General features: G+C 38.8%; 1 protein-coding gene across 14 annotated transcripts in view; it reads left to right on the top strand.

The window, feature by feature from the left end:
- The window catches only part of KATNBL1 (katanin regulatory subunit B1 like 1), a 69,552-nt gene that overhangs the window by 24,260 nt on the left and 26,616 nt on the right, over positions 1–18,676 (top strand). For 3 of the 14 annotated variants that reach the window (XM_055098149.2, XM_055098154.1, XM_055098157.1), the window contains exon 2: positions 8,000–8,178. The exons of the other annotated variants lie outside the window; for them this stretch is intronic. The gene's annotated coding sequence lies outside the window, so the exon portion shown is untranslated. The remainder of the gene's footprint in view (positions 1–7,999; positions 8,179–18,676) is intronic. 14 annotated transcript variants of the gene reach the window in all.

Here is an 18,676-nt window from a genome sequence, read left to right as displayed (position 1 = left end):
CCAGAAAGATCAATGACCAGACTCCCCATGATCGAGGGACTAATAAATAGAAAGGAGGGTACTGAAATGGCCCAGTTGTCCCATAGAAGTGATGTTTATGGTTTCTTTGAATAAACATAGAAATTGACCCTCCTGGTCTTAAAACTTTGAGAAAGTAACTCTTGTCTTATATGAATTCCTTTCTCAGGAAACCAACTAGCAGGACTCTCAGACAGTATCATGGAACTAAAACGTACCAGATCATAGCATGTGGACAATGAGACACCAGACCCCTTATCTGTCATGATTGCCCAAGTGGCCACCTGCTTCCTGTCGACCAACTCTTCTTTCTTACCCCTCCCTAATTCCTGTTTTCCTGCATGTAGTTACATTTCTTCCCTGCTATATAAACCCCTGATGTTAGTTGGTCAGGGAGATGGATTTGAGGCCAATCTTCCATTTCCTGAGCTGCAGCACCTGATTAAAGCCTTCTTCCCTGCATTGTCTCAGTGATTGGCTTTCTGTGTGCCAAGCATCAGGACCTAGACCAAACCCCTGCTGTTCTGGTAACAGTATTTTGAGTGTGATGGTATTCATTGTTCACTGGAGGTTATATATCTACAGGTATACATTTGTATTAACTAATCTAATAATCATTGATTTACAATTTACATTGCATACGTAAATATATGAAATGCAGTTGCTGCCCAAGAGAAGTTTTGCAGTCTATTTGGCAAGAGGAGACACACCTGGATTAGTTAGTGCCCAGTCATATCTTACCTTTAGGCCTTCAATTATTTGTAGATTGTTAAGTCTTAAACTGTGCAGTATTCACTAAGTACAAAAAGAGATAGTGAAGGAAGAAATCAACGAAGACAAGGATCTAGAGTACTTCAGAGGCCGGCACAGTGGTGCATGCCTGTAATCCCAGCACTTTGGGAGGCCAAGGCAGGCAGATCTCTTCAGCCCAGGAGTTTCAGACCAGTCTGGGCAACATGGTGAAACCCCGTCTCTACAAAAAATATGAAAATTAGCTGGGCATGGTGGCAGGCACCTGTAGTCCCAGCTACTTGGGAGGGTGAGGTGGCAGGATCACTTGAGCTTGGGAAGTCAAGGCTGCAGTGAGCTGTGATCATACCATGGCACTCCAGCCTAGGCACAGAGCGAGACCCTGTCTCAAAGAAGTGTTTCAAAGAGAAAGATTTGAACTCAAGTCATCAAGAGAGGCTATGATGAAATAGAAAGGAAGGAAGGAGAAGTTTTAGAAGAAACATTTTGTTTTAATAAAAATGAAACATGGCCAGTCGTGGTGGCTCATGCCTGTAATCCCAGCACTTTGGGAGGCCAAGGTGGGCGGATCACGAGGTCAGGAGATCGAGACCATCCTGGCTAACAAGGTGAAACCCCATCTCTACTAAAAGTAGAAAAAATTAGCCGGGCGTGGTGGCGGGCGCCTGTAGTCCCAGCTACTCGGGAGGCTGAGGCAGGAGAATGGCGTGAACCCAGGAGGCGGAGCTTGCAGTGAGCCGAGATCGCCACTGCACTCTCCAGCCTGGGTGACAGAGCGAGACTCTGTCTCAAAAAAAAAAAAAAAAAAAAAAAAAAGATTAGGAGAGACAGGAAGTATTAATACCAAAAGCTATGTTTAAGGATACTTACAATGAGTTTAGGAGGTTTTTTTGTTTGTTTGTTTGTTTGTTTTTTGAGATGGAATCTCACTCTGTTGCCCAGGCTGGAGTGCAGTGGCGCAATCTCGGTTCACTGTAGCGATCTCAGCTCACTGTAGCATTGGCCTCCCAGGTTCAAGTGATTCTGCTGTCTGAGTTTCCCGAGTGGCTGGGACTACAGGTGCGCACCACCACGCCCAGCTAATTTTTTTTTTTTTTTTTTTTTTGAGACAGAGTCTCGCTCTGTCGTCCAGGCTGGACTGCAGTGGCGCGATCTCGGCTCACTGCAAGCTCAGCCTCCCGGGTTCACGCCATTCTCCTGCCTCAGCCTCTCGAGTAGCTGGGACTACAGGCACCCGCCACCACGCCTGGCTAATTCTTTTGTATTTTTTCAGTAGAGACGGGGTTTCACCGGGTTAGCCAGGATGGTCTCGATCTCCTGACCTCGTGATCCACCCGCCTCGGCCTCCCAAAGTGCTGGGATTACAGGCATGAGCCACTGCGCCCGGCAGTTTTTTGTGTTTTTAGTAGAGATGGGGTTTCACCATGTTGGCCAGGCTAGTCTTGAACTCCTGAGCTCAGCTGATCCACCCGCCTCGGCCTCCCAGAGTGCTGAAATTAAGGCATGAGCCACCGCACCCAGCCGAGTTTAGGAGTTTCTACCTTTTCCCCTCTGCTTCCTGTAAAAGATTTAATGTGGTAGTTTCTTAAGTTTTTGCCCTCTTCTCATAAATGGAATCACTTGATCTCTGCATGGCATTCTAATGTTAGTACTCTGCCAAACTTTGCCTACCACTTTGAAATCACTTTGAACATCAAAATATTCTCTCAGGTTTTAAGAATTTGGTAATTAACTTATCTATTCCCCTTTCTCTTTATTCTAGTTTCCTCCTCTATTAAAAAATAATCGTATTTTATTGTCTGCAGGTTTTTCTTTCTTTTGGAGTGAGGCAAGGTAAATACATAAATGTCTTTAATAGATTTAAAAAAGTGAGATTCAGCTGTTTCCAAGGTTATAGAGCTAGTTAAGTGGGAAAGCTGGGAATTTGAACATGGATCTGTTTGACCTAATCTTTTTAGCTGCACCAGCCTTTAAAAATTCGGATGAGTCTTTAATTTTTTACCCAGATTGTAAGTTGTGATACCTACCTGCATAGTAAGTAGAAAGCTTTCCAGAGAGCTGGGAGGGGCAGGAGGAGCCTGGAGGCCTTTGCAAATTAAGTTTTAACTCCCATTGGCCTGACAGCACTTACCCCACATCATTGCATACAAAGGGTACAGAGGGCATCCCCAGTCTGCAGGGTCAGACCCAGCCCACACAGCTGAGAGGAGCAAACAAAACCGGTAGAGCTGGCCTTGGTAGTCGCCAGTCAAAACGAAAATTCCAGATACTTTGAGGAATGTTTCTGGCACCTCCAGGATTGAAGAGTAACCAGTTTCCTGGAGACAAAAGAATGGATGTGGGCCAAGGGGCGCCATATTTCTCAGCTCTGTCAAGCAAATGCCAAGTATCCAAGGAGTCTAGTGAAAAGCCATGGATAGCTGTGTGCCCCAATTTATTTTTAAGTCAGATTATTGAGGTATCCTTTCCATGAGTTTTGGCAGTTGTGTAATTACCACCACAATCAAAATACAGAACATGTCCCTCTCCTCAAAATGTTTCCTCTTATCCTTTTGTAGTCAGCTTCCTTCCCTGTCTCTGGCAATCACTGATATTTTTCTTATCCATATTTATTTTCTAGAATGTCATGAAAATGAAGTTATGTAATATGTAGCCTTTCGAATCTGGCTTCTTTCACTTAGTATAATGCATTTGAGACTTATCCAGGTTGTCATGTTTATTAGTAGTTCATTCTTTTTTATTGCTGAGTAGTTAGTCATTTGTATAGAAAAAAATCATGAATAAATCAGTCTAGGATGGTAAACATTTACCTCAGGTGGGGTGAACATATATCCCAATATTCCTGGGACTGATCTGTTTATGCCTATTGTGCCAGCATAATTTTTAATGGTAACTCCTTTCACTCTCAAAAGTGTCCTAGTTTGGATGATAAATTCTATGGTCACTCTAAATGAGGGCATACCGAGATGTGATTATATTTCATTTGCTTTACAGTGCTGTCAAATTTGCCTTCCAGAACACCGTAATTGTATATGTTTATATTTCTTATAAGTATTATTGGTGATAATAGCAGTAATAACTTACGTGTAATCTCATTTTGATTTTCACAATATTCTCATTTTGCATTTGAGAAAACAGATTTAGAATAGAATAAATGACCTGCAAAAAATCATGAGCTAGAAAGTGATGGAAACTGCATCATCTGTTTATACATTCAGCCCTTAATCTCTCATATTAATTGGGAGGCATTACAGTGTATTCGTTAAGAATATAGGCAATGGAGACAGAACACCTGGGTTCCAGTGCAGACTCTTACTTGTTTTCGTTGTTTAATCTCAGGCAAATTATTTAATCTTTTTATGCCTTTATTTTCTTACCTATAGAAAGAGGATAATATGTCTTCAGTGCCTACACCTGGCATATGGTAAATTTTTGATAAAGTCTATCTGTTATTTTTAATGATACTGTTAACACTATCGTAGTGGAATCTTTCCCCAGCAAAACCCTTTCTCCTCCCCATCCATATATATATATATATGGACATATATATATGTGTACATATATGGATATATATGGACATATATATGTCTATATATGGACATATATGTGTATATATATGGATATATATATGGACATATATATGGATATATATATGGACATATATGTGTGTATATATGTATATATACGGATATATATATGGATATATATGTATATGCTGGAATGTTTTGTGTTTTCTCCCTTCTAATTAAAAAAACTAATTATTAATTTTTAATAGTAATGTCTAATTATGAAGACCTTCAGTATTTAAGAGGTGAAAGATTAATACGATCTGAAGAGAAACGAGAGTATGTCTTCGATATTTAGATAAATAGTTTAGTCTTGGTGTAGCAAATCAGTTCCAAAAACTATGTTTCTTGGAAATCTACATTTTTCAAATGTTTTATGTATCTGCTAAAATAAAAATAAGATAGGATGATGGCTAAGTCTGGGAATCACGGAGTAAAATTGTGCCAACTTCTTAGGGCCTTTTTAATATATTTAAATTCCAGGAAATAGTTTAACGTGCAGCATATCCAAATTTACTTGAACACGATAAAGCATCCATTAAAATCTACAGCACTACTTTGGAAATTCTGTAGTAGTATTTTACCATGAACACTATAGGTAATGATTATATAGGATGGTTTGCAAGGACCAGGAGAAGACTGGTGGCAGGAAAATCAAATAATTGTTATGGTGATTTAGGCTTGAAGTTATGGGGCTATAGTTGTGACAGTGGAAGAAGGAAGATCTGAATGGATCTGTGAAATATTTTGAAGGAAGGTTTTTTGTTTGTTTTGCTTTGGTTTGGTTTTTTTTGGAGACGGGTCTCACTATGTTGCCTAGGCTGGTATCGAACTCCTGGGCTCAAGTGACCCTCACGCCTCAGCCTCCCAAAGTGCTGGGATTACAGGTGTGAGCCACTGTGCCCTGCCTGAAGGAAGATTTGAGAAAACTTGGTGATTTGTTAGAAGGAAGGAGAAAGGAGTCAAAATAACTCCCGTGTTTCCAGTCTGAGAGAATTTTGCCAGTCATTTCAAATGTGATAGCTAGGAAGGGCAGCAAGTTGGTTTGACATTGAAGAGATTTAGATGTGTTGACTTGGACCTAGCAGTGGCTGACCGAGGAGCCAAATACAAAGAAATTAAGGAAGACCTGGGTCGAGAGAAATAACTGAAGCCATGAAAGCATATTTCTTCAATTTTAGTAGAGAGAGGAGCTGCTGGAGGAAAAGGAACCAGAAAAATGGTAAGGGAACAAGGAGAGTCAGGACAACTGTGTCGTATGAACAGAAAGAGTCAGGGAAGGGCCCTGAAGTGACGAAAGAGCTAAATGGTGATGAAGAATGAGCAATGTCTTTAGAGTTGGCTTGGCTGACTTTGATGAGCATCATCAGTGCTATAAAGGCTCCTATATAGGTTTAATTCAAGACGCATTTTTTTTTTCAGATGAGAGAGCAAAATAAAAGCAAGATTACAAAGAGTTAAAGAGAAAATGGAAGCTAAAAAGCACTCATTGTAGAAATTTGGCAGGAAAGGGAAGCAGAGAAAGAGTATAGGAGTTGATCACGGAAATCTGATCATGTTTGAAAGCAGAAGGGAGGAATAAGTTCAAAGGGAGAAATCAAAGATTTTTAAAAAGGGTTTGTGGGAGCAAAGTCCAAATTGAGGTGAGAAAGCAAGAACTGAGAAAATTAGATGAAGCTGTCTTAATTTTGGAAAAGTTAAAATAGATTCTTCTTATGAAATATTACCTCCATGTATTGGCATTTCCACCTTTTTTGCTTGTTTACTATAAGGGAGTTATACGATTAAGCCATGTTTTATAAGATAGTGATCTCATTAAGTTAAAATATTTATTTCTTCAGATTATAAAAATCATGCATGTTTGTTGTAGAAAATAGAAAAACATGTTAAGTGATGGTGGGGGGGAGCACCCATAATCCCACCAACAATAAATAATTTCTGTTAATGTTTTGATAGACCTTTTTTGATTGGATAGATCTTACCTATATCTCTTTTGAAAAACCTGGATCTTACTATGCATTTAGTTTTCTATTCTGCTTTTTAAAATACTGTTGCTTGCCAGGCGGGATGTTGTGTGCCTATAGTCTTGGCTATTCTGCAGGCTGAAGTGGGAGAATCTCTTGAGTCCGGGAGTTTGAGGCCAGCCTGGGCAACCTATGAGACTTTATCTCTTAAAAAACAAACAAACAAAAAATACCATTGCTATGGTTTCAATGTGCGCTCCAGAGTTCACGTGTTGGAAACTTAATCCCCTATGTGACAGTGTTGAGAGGTGGGACTATTAAGAGATGATTAGGTCATGAGGGCTCTGTCATGAATGGATTAATATTTTTATCATAGGAGCAGGTTCATTATTGTTAAAGTGGGTTTGTTATAAAAGTAACTTTGGCCCTTTTGCTTTCTGTTTTGCCCACTTACCCTTCTACCCTCCACCATGGGATGAGGAAGCAAAAAGGCCCTTGCTAGATATGGGCCCCTCAGTCTTGGACTTCCAAGCCTCTAGAACTATACAAAATAAACCTCTGTTCTTTATAAATTACCCAGTCTCAGCTATTCTGTTGTAGTAGCACAAAACGAGCTAAGACAACCATTATTTTTGGACTTGGCTCCACTTCACAAAACAGCCTTTGAAAATAGTCTTTTTAATATTCCATTGTAAGCACCAGTCCCATTGAGATCAGCCTTGGCTTTCTTAGATCCATTCTTATCACCTTTTTTTAACCTGATCTGTATTGCATTTTGAAACATAACTACAGATAATACTGTGGTTATTGAAATACTGCACATATTGAGAGTCTGGCAACTGAATTTAGGAGGAAAGGAGGAAGGAATCAGTATGTACAGGCCCTAAAGATTATCCCAGAAAAATCTCATGTTTACCTTCTCTTCTTCTCTCCTTCAGTGAAATCCTTTTTTTTTTTTTGAGACAGAGTCTTGCTCTGTCGCCCAGGCTGGAGTGCAGCTCACTGCAAGCTCCGCCTCCTGGGTTCATGCCATTCTCCTGCCTCAGCCTCCCAAGTAGCTGGGACTACAAGTGCCCACCACCACGCCTGGCTAATTTTTGTATTTTTAGTAGAGACGGGGTTTCACCGGGTTAGCCAGGATGGTCTCGATCTCCTGACCTCGTGATCTGCCCTCCTTGGCCTCCCAAAGTGCTGAGATTACAGGTGTGAGCCACCGTGCCTGGCCCACTGAAATTCTTGAAGAAAAAAGTTCATGTTCACCCTTCCTTTTCATTTTTTACATGGTAGCTGCCTCATGGGAAAACTTGTGATAAGGCCCCATGAATCTCCTGGTGGGCCTTAGAAAAGAGAGGAAAAGGTTACCCATGTTAGATGAAGGAAGGATGGTAGATAGCTTATAGCTTATGTTCACCTGTCCACTTGTTGTTATCTCCTCAGAAAAATTAGTACTGTCATCTTATTTGGCTTCAATACGCTGTTTAAAGTTGGTTATTCGGATAGAAAATGTTTATTCCAGTTGAGAACAAATTGAATTCAATTAATGAAAATAGAAATGTGGTTGAATGGCATGTATTCTATGTCCTGTGATCTGCTATTAACTGTCTTTGGGTTAGTTACTTGACATCTCTGGGTTAAAAAAAATAGACTAAAGCTTTTACGTTCTAAAACCCTTTTATTTCTTATTTATGTATTGTATTATAGTGGTTATAAACTGTTTTCAACTTCAAGATTCTTGAGAGATAACTACACATACCCTTTGCCATAGTGGGAATGACTGTGTAGTAGTAACTGGAGGAGAAAGTTTCTTTGTACACAACTATGCTTTGATTTTCAAGAGGAGGAATGAAATTGCCTCATAAAATTACAGAGTTAAATACAATGTAAGTGATAAATATATTGTAGTATATTAATGGAAAAAGAAAGCTTAACTTGATCTTGAGCTGTAACTTAAGGTGTTACAAACAAAAGTCTAGATGTGTTCCATTCCTGTATGATGAGTGTTTCTCATTATTTTAAGTAGATGTGGAGTATGTGAACACTTCGGGCTGTTTAATCCTTTTTTTTTTTTTTTTTTTTTTTTTTTGAGACAGAGTTTCGCTTTTGTCACCCAGGCTGGAGTACAGTGGCTCGCTGCAACCTCTGCCTCGCGGGCTCAAGTGATTCTCCTGCCTCAGCCTCCCAAGTAGCTGGGATTACAGGCGTGTACCACCATGCTCAGCTAGTTTTATATTTTTAGTAGAGAGTGGATTTCACCATGTTGGTCAGGTTGGTCTCAAATTCCTGACCTCAAATGATCCACCCACCTCGGCCGCCCAAAGTGCTGGGATTACATGTGTGAGCCACCGCTCCCAGCCTAGAGCTGTTTAATCCTTTGATTTGGCAGCCATTGTAGTAGATTATATAGAAAGATCCCTTTTCATTTTTCTGCTAGGTGACAGCTACTATGTAAAGAGAATTTATCCCTCCAATTCCTTCTACATGCTTCTGTTTTTCTACCTTCTTAGGACAATACACTAAGGGTATTAGCAAACACTGTATTGTCTTTAAGAAAATATGCACTATATCCAATGTTCAGGATAGTTATATACAGTTAGTGTATTGGCCTCTTCTCAATCTTTTATTCTCTTAAGACCTTATTTCTTTTGTTCCTTTTTTTCATTAAAAGGCTATCATTGCCAGTTTCTATAATCACTGTCTTCAACCCTTAATACCATTTCAGATTCTTCACTTTTTTGTGTATTATCAAATAGCACTTCAAAAGCACATAGAGGCCTGACCATTGCTTTAAAGTAGTTTTAGTTACATTGTCAAATGCTCTTGGCGGAAAAGGGATAATCCTGTATTGTTGCCCCAACAAAGGTGCTATCAAATATATGAGACATGAAACAAAATGGAATTTGTAGTGTATAAATCCTTTGCAATGAGACTTTACCATTACAATTATGATTTCCTTCACTCCCTTTAAAGCTTTATTGAAGTATAATTTATATACCATAAAATTCACCTGTCTTAAATGTACATACCAAAATGTACAATTTACTGATTGTAAGTGTATTGTAAGTGTACACAGAATTGTGCAGTTGTCAACCCCAGTATAATTATAGAACATTTCCATCATCCCAAAAAGAAACCTTGTGCCTATATATACAATTATTCCCACTCCCATCCTAGCCTAAGGCAACCACGAGTCTGCTTTCTATCTCTATAAATTTTATTTTTATAGACATTTTCATTTAAATTGAATCATATAATATGTGGTCTTTCATGTTTGGCTTCTTTCACTTAACATAGTATTCAAACATGTTGTATATGTATTGGTACTACTTTTTTTTTTTTTTTTTTTTTGAGACGAAGTTTCACTCTTCTTACCCAGGCTGGAGTGCAATGGCGTGATCTGGGCTCACTGCAAACTCCGCCTCCCGGGTTCAAGTAATTATCCTGCCTCAGCCTCCCAAGTAGCTAGGATTACAGGCGCCTGCCACCACGCCCAGCTTATTTTTTTTCTGTTTTTAGTTGAGACGGGGTTTCACCATGTTGGCCAGGCTGGTTTCGAACTCCTGACCTCAGGTGACCTGCCCACCTCCGCCTCCCAAAGTGTTGGTATTACAGGCGTGAGCCACCACGCCTGGCCACTTCATTCCTTTTTGTTGCTGAATAAAATTCCATACAGATACACCACATTTTGTTTATTCATTCAGCAGTTGATGGACATTTGGGTTGTTTTTTGCTTTTTGGCTATTGTGAATAAGGTTATAACATTTGCGTACATATCTTTGTCAGGACATATGTTTTTGTTTCTTCTGCATTTTTATGTAGGAGTAGAGTTGCTGGATCATATGATAAATCTGTATTTAGTATTTTAAGAACTGCCATTTTCTCACCCAGGCTGGAGTGCAATGGCGTGATCTGGGCTCACTGCAACCTCCGCCTCCCGGGTTCAAGTAATATTTGGAAAATACATTTTCCAAAGTTTGAATGTATTTTTACATTCCCATAGTAATGCGTGAGGGATCCAGTTCTTCCACATCTTTCTCAACATTGTTATTGTCTGTCTTTTTTAGTATAGCCATTCTAATGGTTACGAAGTTTTATTTCATTGCTTGTGCAACAGGTTTGCAAGTAGTTTTGACTTGCATTTTATAATGACTAATGGTGTCAAGTCCTTCATTCTTAAAAAGTTTTAGAAAACTATTTTAGCCTATGAAGAAGTAAACATGTCTCCCATATGAAAGGGTGCAGACTATGTACATTATCATCTAGAGAAAAAAATGATTTTATAGATTCTTTAAAAACACATACAGATTGAGTATTCCAAATCTAAAAAATCCAAATCTGAAATGGTCCAAAATCCAAGGCTTTTTGAGCACTGAAATTTTTTGAGCACTCAAACGGAATTCTTATTGAAGCATTTGGGATTTGGGATTTGGGATGTGTAACCAGTAAGTATATAATGGACATATTTCAAAATCTGAAAAAATAAAAGATCCAAAACACTTCTGGTTCCAAGCATTTCAGGATTTCAGGTAAGGGATACTCAACCTGTATGTACATATATATTATATATGCGTGTGTGTGTGTGTGTGTGTGTGTGTGTGTGTGTTGCTTATTTTACATTTGTATTATTTTTATTGTAATGGAATCAGTATGTTGCCCTGGCTGGTCTTGAACTCCTGCACTCAGGCAATCCTCCTGCCTCGTCAGCCTACCACAGTGCTGGGATTACAGGCATGAGCCACCACCCTGGCCTGCTTTTTAAAAGTTAATATTTGTGGCCAGTCGCAGTGGCTCATACCTGTAATCCCGGCACTTTGGGAGGCTGAGGTGGGTGGATCACTTGGGGTCAGAAGTTCAAGACCAGCCTAGCTAACATGGCAAAACCCCATCTCGACTAAAAATAGAAAAATTAGCTGGGTGTGATGGCAGGCACCTATAGTCCCATCCAGGCAGGAGAATCGCTTGAATGTGAGAGGCGGAGGTTGCAGTAAGCCGAGATCGCACCACTGCACTCCAACCTGGGCGACAAAGCGAATTAAGAAAAAAAAAAAGTTAGTATTTGCATGATACTTTTTTCCCCCCTTCCTTTTACTTTCTGCATGCCTACATCATTATTTTTGAAGTGAGTTTCTTGTGGACAACATATAATTAGGTCATGTTTCTGAATTTACTCCATCAATCTCTGGCTTTTAATTAACTAAATGACTTTTAGACCATTTACATATAATACAGTTATCGGTATGTCAGAGCTTAAGTCTATCATTTTATTTTTTGTTTTCTGTTCTCTCTGTTCTTTGGTTTCCCTGGTTTTATTTGTTGGTTTGTTATTTTGTTTTTTTGTTTGCCTTTCTCCAGGTTACGTAAACACGTTTCTCATTCCATTTTGATTTCCCTATAGTGTTTTTGAGTATAATTCTTGATAATTCAGTGATAGCTCTAGTTATTACATTATACATATCACAGTCTACTTATGTGGTCATTTTACCAGTTTGAGTGAAATGTAGAAATCTTACCTCTTTTTATGTCCCTTTAACCTCCACCACTTATCCTATAAAAGTCTTAGTTTCTTTACCTGTATTTTGAACAACATGAGATAGTGTTATAATTTTTACTTCAACAATTAAACATAATTTGGAAAACTCAAGAATGAAAGTCTATTGCATTTTCTTATATTTTTGCTCACCATTTTCTATCTCCCTGGTGTTCCTAGATGCCTTCTTTCATCATTTGTTTGTTTGTTTGTTCATTTGTTTTGTTTGGCTAAAGAGAACTTCCTGTAGTCATTCTTTTAGGGTAGATCTGCTGATAACAAATTCTCTTAATTTTCTTTCATCTGAGATTGTCAGTTTTCTTTTCATTCCTGAAGGATATTTTTACTGAACATAGGATTCTGGGTTGACACTTCTTTTCTTATAGCACTTGAAAAATGTGCCATTCCTTCTAACTATTCCCCAGTTGTCTCCATCTCCTCTCTAATGAACACCAAGCATTTATTATAAATTAATTTCATTTTTGTGGATACTTTTTTCCTTATGTGCTCCGATGTATACCAGTTTTCCTCTACTTCTGGTGCACAGCCTTCATCTTGGGACCTTCTTTCATAATCATCCTGGGAAATACCTTCCATATATCCTATTGGATTTCCATTTCTTATCTTTCTTTTTTTTGGTTTATCCTTCTCTTATTGCTTACTGTGAAGAAATTTTTGGGAACTCTGTGTATCTGAAGATACGTTTCTCTTACCCTCACACTTGATAATTTGGCTGGATATAAAATTTTAGGTTGCCTGAGAATTTTGAAGGCTTTACTCTGTATCTGTCATTTTTACATGACAAAGTTTGGATTTTAGGATTTATTTTTTATTTGTTTGTATATTTTCACCTTCTCTAGCTTCCCTACTACTCTGAAATGTAGCAATGATGTACCTTGTAGGTCTGTTTTCATCCATTATGATACACTTTCCATCTAGAAATTTATGTCCTTCAACCTTGTACAGTTTTCTTAAATTATCTCTTTGTTTGATTTCTCTTTTACTGTCTTGTACTCTTTCTAAAATTCTCTTTATTTGGATGTTGGTCCCTCTAAACCAGTCTTCTGGGTTTTTTTTCTTCCTATGTTCTGGGAGATAGCTTCAGGTTTCTCTTCCAACTTCTGTTGAGTTTTTTGCTATCTTTATTACGTCCTATTTTTAATTTTTAAGAGTATTTTTGTTGGTTTTTTTTGTCCCATTTTTGTTTTATAGATGCAATTCTTTAAAATATTTTTTAGAAGTAGGTTTATCAAAGTACAATTTACATACAATAAAAATTCACCCTTTTTAGTGTATAGCTCTATTAGTTTTGATAATTAGGTAACTACCACCTTAGTTGACATACAGTTCTTTGGAAACAGACCACCACTGATGTTAGTATTTTAGAGAGAAGCGTGTGTGTGTGTGTGTGTGTGTGTGTCTGTGTGTGTGTGTGTCTGTGTGTCTGTGTGTTATAAGATTAGTCAGAATTCCTAAGAAAGTATCCTCTGCACTCTTCCCTGGAGTGTATAAGCCTGGTTGCAAGCCTCTGTGAGGCAAGAAGTAGAAAGGTTAGCGGTCTCAACATTTAGTATGTAAACTTTCACTTGATCATCCCCCTTTTTAGAATATGTTCCTAGGCTGGGTGCAGTGGCTTACACCTGTAATCCCAACACTTGGATAGGCCAAGGTGGGTGGATCACTTGAGGTCAGGAGTTTGAGACCAGCCTGGCCAATATGGTGAAACCCCATCTCTACTAAAAATACAGAAATTAGCCAGTCATGGTGACGGGAGCCCGTAATCCCAGGTACTCAGGAGGCTGAGGCAGGAGAATCACTTGAGCCTGGGAGGCAGAGGTTGCAGTGAGCCGAGATCGTGCCACTGGACTTCAGCCTGGGCAATAGAGTGAGACTCCATCTCAAAAAAAAAAAAAAAAAAAGAATATGTTCCTCCCAAGGACTCTGTTTTACGTTTTCTAGAGAATAAAACTCGTTTTTTTACTGGAATGAGAAAGAGGATCTAGTGAGCCAACTGTGTCTTAAATGGATATTCAATCTATCTACTTGTTCTTAGGGTTACCTTTATCTCCACTTCTTTTATTTCTTTATTTATTTTTTATTATTTAAGTGCCAGGGTACATGTGCACAACATGCAGGTTTGTTACATAGGTATACATGTGCCATGTTGGTTTGCTGCACCTGTCAGCTTGTCATTTACATTAGGTATTTCTAATGCTGTCCCTCCCCCACCCCCCACCCCATGACAGGCCCTGGTGTGTGATGTTCCCCGCCCTGTGTCCAAGTGTTCTCATTGCTCAGTTCCCACCTGTGAGTGAGAACATATGGTGTTTGGTTTTCTGCCCTTGTGATAGTTTGCTGAGAATGATCGTTTCCAGCTTCATTCATATCCCTGTAAAGGATATGAACTCATCTTTTTTTATGGCTGCGTAGTATTCCATGATATATATATGTGCCACATTTTCTTAATCCAGTTTATCATTGATGGACATTTGCGTTGGTTCCAAGTCTTTGCTACTGTGAATAGTGCTGCAATAAACATACATGTTCATGTGTCTTTATAGTAGCATGCTTTATAATCCTTTGGGTATATACCCAGTAATGGGATCACTGGGCCAAATGGTATTTCTAGTTCTAGATCCTTGAGGAATCACCACACTGTCTTCCACAATGGTTGAACCAATTTACATTCCCACCAACAGTGTAAAAGTGTTCTTGTTTCTCCACATCCTCTCCAGCATCTGTTGTTGCCTGACTTTTTAATGATCACCATTCTAACTGGCATGAGATGGTATCTCATTGTGGTTTTGATTTGCATTTCTCTGATGACCAGTGTTGATGAGCATTTTTTCATATGTCTGTTGGCTGCATAAATGTCTTCTTTTGAGACGTGTCTGTTCATATCCTTTGCCCACGTTTTGATTGGGTTGTTTGTTTTTTTCTTGACAATTTGTTTAAGTTATTTGTAGATTTTGGATATTAGCCCTTTGTCAGATGGGTAGATTGCAAAAATTTTCTCCCGTTCTATAGGCTGCCTGTTCACTCTGATGGTAGTTTCTTTTGCTGTGCAGAAGCTCTTTAGTTTAATTAGATCCCATTTGTCTATTTTGGCTTTTGTTGCCATTGCTTTTGGTGTTTTAGTCATGAAGTCCTTGCCGATGCCTGTGTCCTGAATGGTATTGTCTAGGTTTTCTTCTAGGGTTTTTATGATTTGGCATCTAAGATTTAAGTCTTTAATCCATCTTGAATTAATTTTTGTATAAGGTGTAAGGAAGGGATCCAGTTTCAGCTTTCTACATATGGCTAGCCAGTTTTCCCAGCACCATTTATGAAATAGGGAATCCTTTCCCCATTGCTTGTTGTCAGGTTTGTCAAAGATCAGATGGTTGTAGATGTGTGGTGTTATTTCTGAGGTCTCTATTCTGTTCCATTGGTCTATATATCTGTTTTGGTACCAGTACCATGCTGTTTTGGTTATTGTAGCCTTGTAGTATAGTTTGAAGTCAGGTAGCATGATGCCTCCAGCTTTGTTCTTTTTGCTTAGGATTGTCTTGGCAATGCAGGCTCTTTTTTGGTTCCATATGAACTTTAAAGTAGTTTTTTCCAATTCTTCAAAGAAAGTCATTGGTAGCTTGATGGGGATGACATTGAATCTATAAATTACCTTGGGCAGTATGGCCATTTTCACGATATTGATTCTTCCTATCCATGAGCATGGAATGTTCTTCCATTTGTTTGTGTCCTCTTTCATTTCATTGGGCAGTGGTTTGTAGTTCTCCTTGAAGAGGTCCTTCACATCCCCTGTAAGTTGGATTCCTAGGTATTTTATTCTCTTTGTAGCAATTGTGAATGGGAGTTCACTCATGATTTGGCTCTGTTTGTCTGTTATTGGTATATAGGAATGCTTTTGATTTTTGCACATTGATTTTGTGTCCTGAGACTTTGCTGAAGTTGCCTATCAGCTTAAGGAGATTTTGGGCTGAGATGATGGGGTTTTCTAAATATACAATCATGTCATCTGCAAACAGGGACAATTTGACTTCCTCTTTTCCTAATTGAATACCCTTTATTTCTTTCTCTTGCCTGATTGCCCTGGCCAGAACTTCCAACACTGTGTTGAAAAGGAGTGGTGAGAGAGGGCATCCGTGTCTTGTGCCAGTTTTCAAAGGGAATGCTTCCAGTTTTTGCCCATTCAGTATGAGATTCGCTGTGGGATTCTCATAAATAGCTCTTATTATTTTGAGATATGATTCATCAATACCTAGTTTATTGAGAGTTTTTAGCATGAAGGGCTGTTGAATTTTGTCAAAGGCCTTTTCTGCATCTATTGAGATAATCATGTGGTTTTTGTCGTTGGTTCTGTTTATGCGATGGATTACGTTTACTGATTTGCATCTGTTGAACCAGCCTTGCATCCCAGGGATGAAGCCGACTTGATCGTGGTGGATAAGGTTTTGATGTGCTGCTGGATTCGGTTTGCCAGTATTTTATTGAAGATTTTCGCATCAGTGTTCATCAGGGATATTGGTCTAAAATTATCTTTTTTTGTTGTGTCTCTGCCAGGCTTTGGTATCAGGATGATGCTGGCCTCATAAAAGGAGTTAGGGAGGATTCCCTCTTTTTCTATTGATGGAATAGTTTCAGAAGGAATGGTACCAGCTCCTCTTTGTGCTTCTGGTAGAATTCGGCTGTGAATCTGTTTGGTCCTGGACTTTTTTTGGTTGGTAGGCTATTAATTATTGCCTCAATTTCAGATCCTGTTATTGGTCTATTCAGCAATTGAACTTCTTCCTGGTTTAGTCTTGGGAGGGTGTACGTATCCAGGAATTTATCCATTTCTTCTAGATTTTCTAGTTTATTTACATAGAGGTGTTTATAGTATTCTCTGATGGCAGTTTGTATTTCTGGGGCATCAGTGGTGATATCCCCTTTATCAATTTTTATTGCATCTATTTGATTCTTCTTTGTTTCCTTCTTTATTAGTCTTGCTAGCAGTCTATCAATTTTGCTGATCTTTTCAAAAAACCAGCTCCTGGATTCATTGATTTTTTTTGAAGGGTTTTTGTGTCTCTATCTCCTTCAGTTCTGCTCTGATCTTAGTTATTTCTTGCCTTCTGCTAGCTTTTGAACTTATTTGCTCTTCCTTCTCTAGTTCTTTTGATTGTGATTTTAGCATGTCGATTGTAGATCTTTCCTGCTTTCTCTTGGGGGCATTTAATGCCATAAATTTCCGGCTACACACTGCTTTAAATGTGTCCCAGAGATTCTGGTACGTTGTGTCTTTGTTCTCATTGGTTTCAAAAAACATCTTTATTTCTGCCTTCTTTCATTATTTACCCAGTAGTCATTCAGGAGCAGGTTGTTCAGTTTCCAAGTAGTTGTATGGTTTTGAGTGAGTTTCTTAATCCTGAGGTCTAATTTGATTGCACTGTGGTCTGAGAGGCAGTTTGCTGTGATTTCTGTTCTTTTACATTTCCTGAGGAGTGCTTTACTTCCAACTATGTGGTCAATTTTGGAATAAGTGCGATGTGGTGCTGAGAAGAATGTATATTCTGTTGATTTGGGGTGAAGAGTTCTGTAGATGTCTGTTAAGTCAGCTTGGTGCAGAGCTGAGTTCAAATCCTGGGCATCCTTGTTAACCTTCTGTCTCACTGATCTGTCTAATATTGACAGTGGAGTGTTGAAGTTTCCCATTGTTATTGTGTGGGAGTCTAAGTCTCTTTGTAGGTCTCCAAGGACTTGCTTTATGAATCTGGGTGGTCCTGTATTGGGTGCATATATATTTAAGATAGTTAGCTCTTCTTGTTGAATTGATTCCTTTACCATTATATAATGGTCTTGTTTGTCTCTTTTGATCTTTGTTGGCTTAAAGTCTGTTTATAAGAGACCAGGATTGCAAACCCTGCTTTTTTTTTTGCTTTCCATTTACTTGGAAGATCTTCCTCCATCCCTTTATTTTGAACCTATGTGTATCTTTGCACGTGAGATGGGTCTCCTGAATACAGCACACCGATAGGTCTTGACTCTTTATCCAATTTGCCAGTCTGTATCTTTTAATTGGGGCATTTAGCCCATTTACATTTAAGGTTAATGCTGTTATGTATGAATTTGATCCTGTCATTATGATGCTAGCTAGTTATTTCACCTGTTAATTAATGCAGTTTCTTCATAGCATCGATGGTCTTTACAATTTGGCATATTTTTGCAGTGGCTGGTACCGGTTGTTCGTATCCATGTTTAGTGCTTCCTTCAGGAGCTCTTGTAAGGCAGGCTTGGTGGTGACAGAATCTCTTGGTATTTGCTTGTTTGTAAAGGATTTTATTTCTCCTTCACTTATGAAGCTTAGTTTGGCTGGATATGAAATTCTGGGTTGAAAATTCTTTTCTTTCAGAATGTTGAATATTGGCCCCCACTCTCTTCTGGCTTGTAGAGTTTCTGCCGAGAAATGCGCTGTTAGTCTGATGGGCTTCCCTTTGTGGGTAACCTGACCTTTCTCTCTGGCTGCCCTTAACATTTTTCCCTTCATTTCAACCTTGGTGAGTCTGACAATTAAGTGTCTTGGGGTTGCTCTTCTTGAGGAGTATCTTTGTGGTGTTCTCTGTATTTCCTGAATTTGAATGTTGGCCTGCCTTGCTAGGTTGGGGAAGTTCTACTGAATAATACCCTGAAGAGTGTTTTCTGACTGGTTTCATTCTCCCCTTCACTTTCAGGTACACCAATCAAACATAGATTTGGTCTTTTCACATAGTCCCATGTTTCTTGGAGGCTTTGTTCGTTTCTTTTCACTCTTTTTTCTCTAATCTTGTCTTCTTGCTTTATTTCATTAATTTGATCTTCATTCACTTATATCCTTTCTT

The sequence above is a fragment of the Pan paniscus genome, chromosome 16, assembly GCF_029289425.2.
Source record: "Pan paniscus chromosome 16, NHGRI_mPanPan1-v2.0_pri, whole genome shotgun sequence".
NCBI classification, from domain to species: Eukaryota; Metazoa; Chordata; class Mammalia; order Primates; family Hominidae; genus Pan; species Pan paniscus.
Note: the sequence above shows the minus strand (reverse complement) of the source record. Positions and strands in the feature narration are given on the sequence as shown.